We start from the raw sequence: 3,040 nt of genomic DNA, 5'->3' as shown, positions 1-3,040 counted from the left end.
CACGGCAAACGCGAGGGGTCTCTCTACATCGCCAACGGGAAGATCGACCACTTGCTTTCCGCAGGACAAGCATCATCATCATCATCCGTCGACTGCTTGACTTGGCATCGACGACTTGGCCACATGAGAGAGAAGGGAATGTAGATAATGGCCACGGGAGAGAGGCTTCCGGGTCTGAACAAGATCGATCAGACTTTCTGTGAGGACTGCATCCTAGGCAAACAAAAGAAGGTGAGCTTCAACAAGAGAGCGAGAAGGGGATGCAGATTATGGCCACGGGAGAGAGGCTTTCGGGTCTGAACAAGATCGATCTGACTTTCTGTGAGGACTGCATCCTAGGCAAACAAAAGAAGGTGAGCTTCAACAAGACCGGACCGGCTAGGGGGGGGGGGGGGGTGATTAGGGTCTTATGCTAATCTAATCCGATTAAATACCAAATAAAATTAATTAATAAGTTATCCTAGCAAGTATGAAATACAACAATGAATATGAGCTAGGATAAGCAATATGAACAATGAGATATATCCTAAATGATGAATATATATATGCAAGGATATATATAAACTAACACAAGGGGTAAACAATCTAAACAAGATAGTGGATGATATAGATAATGAGCTAATGACAATGGCGATATAAGAGATGAACATAAATATGAATGAACGCCAAAGCACACCCAAACAAGCAATATGATCACGGAGTTCGGACCTTCCGTCCTACGTCTCCGCTCCCCACTCCCGGGGAGAAATCCACTAACACAATCCGGTTTGGAAGCCGGAACTTCTTCTACACACTCGGTTTTCTAGCTAACCGAAAACTCTACAACTCACACTCTTGCAATCACACTCTACACCCACTAAGTGTTGGACCTAGCCGTGTCTCCCTCAAGTGCTCGGTTACAACCTCTCCCTAGGCACGTCACCCGACGCCACTCCTCTTGGGACGATCCCCGACTCTCACCACACACTCCTCTCGGTGTACAAGTGTATTACAAAGTGTATCTCACAATAAGCACAATATAAATCAAATGATTGTTCTCTAAATAAGATGAGAACTCAATTAAGCACAACTCTTAGTCACAAACCCACAACCCCAAATTATACTATGAATGAAAATACAATAAGCTCAATAGGTTGTGTGTGAACAAAGAGATAATAAAATCAACTAAACTCAATATGAACACTAGCTTAATAAAAAGATAATCAAACAATATAAAATATGAAGCTAGATTGAGTTTAGAAAACTTCTCAATAGATCAAGAGTGGAAGGAGAAGAGTTGGATGCTCAAACACCAATAGATGATCTCCTCAAGCTCTTGTGGAAGTGATTCACAAAACCAAAACACTCAAATGCTTAAAAGCTTATAAACACACTTAAACCAAACATAAACCCTTGAACAAAACTTGTAAACTTCTTAAAAACTTTTCTCTTATTGTTCTTGTTAGATGGGAGAGGTAAATGCAATGGGGTATTTATAACAACCCAAGACATCAGCCAAAACCCCAAGGAAATGACCAAAAACCCAAAAACAAACAAAACAGAAAACTAGCCGTTACTGTGCAACGGCTCTCTGATAAGTCGACTTAGAGTCGACTTATGACATATACAGTTTTTGGCAGATGCTGAAAATTATGCGTATCTGGATTTGTAAAATCAGTTAAAAATAGTAAATCAACTCTAAACATTATGAAATTTTGAGGGATGTTTCTAAACATGTAAATAAACATTTTACAAAAATAATTTCTGAAATATCACTTCTCATTTGTGAGAAATGAATATTTGAATACAGATATTTCAGATTCTAAAAACTGCTGAAACACCCGATTTTCTAAAATCAATTTGACACAGTAAATTAACTCCAAAAATTATAAAATTTTTAGGGAAGCTTCTAAACGTGTATATGAACATGTTAGAGAAGGAATTTCTTAAATATCACTTCCCATTTGAGAGAAATAATTTATTTTGTAAACTGGTCAAAAATACATAACTGTGCAACACTTCATAAGTAGACTTATAAAAAGTTATAAGTCGACTTATATAAGTCGACTTGCCTTGCTTTATAAGTCGACTTAGCAGAGGAGAAAATGCACTTTCTAGAGGAGTTCATAAGTCGACTTGTCAGGGTTTATAAGTCGACTTATAAACATGCACAGGCACTGTTCATGCTGGAAAACTGATTTTTAAAGTGCCTTTAAAAATAACAAATAAATTCCAAAAATTATGAAACTTTGGAAAATGTTTATAAACATGATAATAAACATGTTACAAAAAGAATTTTTGGAATTGCATTCCCCAATAGTGAAAACCCATCATTTTTCAAATATGTCCAAAAACATGAAAACGAAACATACATGTTTTGACATTTGATTTAAACAAACTTTTGAAACTCTACAAAATGATTTTATAAACTTTATAAACTATGTATAAACTGATATTAAAGTCTATAAACTAATAAAATAATGTTTTCACAAAAACACCTATATTTTGATAAAATCAACAAATACGTGTGTGTGAATAATATGAGCTTAAAGTATCAACACACAAGTATAAAAACCTAAACTAAATATACCCAAGCTTGTGATCTTCAACGAAGCTCTATCTTGGTACACTTGCGGATGAAGCTAAAACTTGGATCTTGAACTTGAATGCAATACTTCACTCCACTATTCCGCCAACCTCCTCTTGATATGATCGTGTAGGCTCAATCCATCCAACCTCCAACAACGTTGTTTGTCTATAATAAATAAGAAAACACAAATACTAGACAAACAACATTAGTGGTAAATTGTTTGTTAAACATCATCAAAACAAGAAGGCCAACAATCTCCCCCTTTTTGATGATGACAAACAATTTACAAAAAGAAATATATGCATGAAGAAAATAAATATATAATTTATAATTCACATGCATATAAACAAGAAAGAATATACTCACAATATTTCTCCCCCTTTGACAACATCAAAAAGGGGACAAAAAGAATAAGAGAGCGAAAGCTCCCCCTATCAATAAGCATGGGTGAGTACAAAGCAAATATAGGGA

This window comes from Asparagus officinalis, chromosome 1 (assembly GCF_001876935.1).
Source record: "Asparagus officinalis chromosome 1, Aspof.V1, whole genome shotgun sequence".
Lineage (NCBI taxonomy): Eukaryota > Viridiplantae > Streptophyta > Magnoliopsida > Asparagales > Asparagaceae > Asparagus > Asparagus officinalis.
This window is presented reverse-complemented; position numbering follows the sequence as displayed.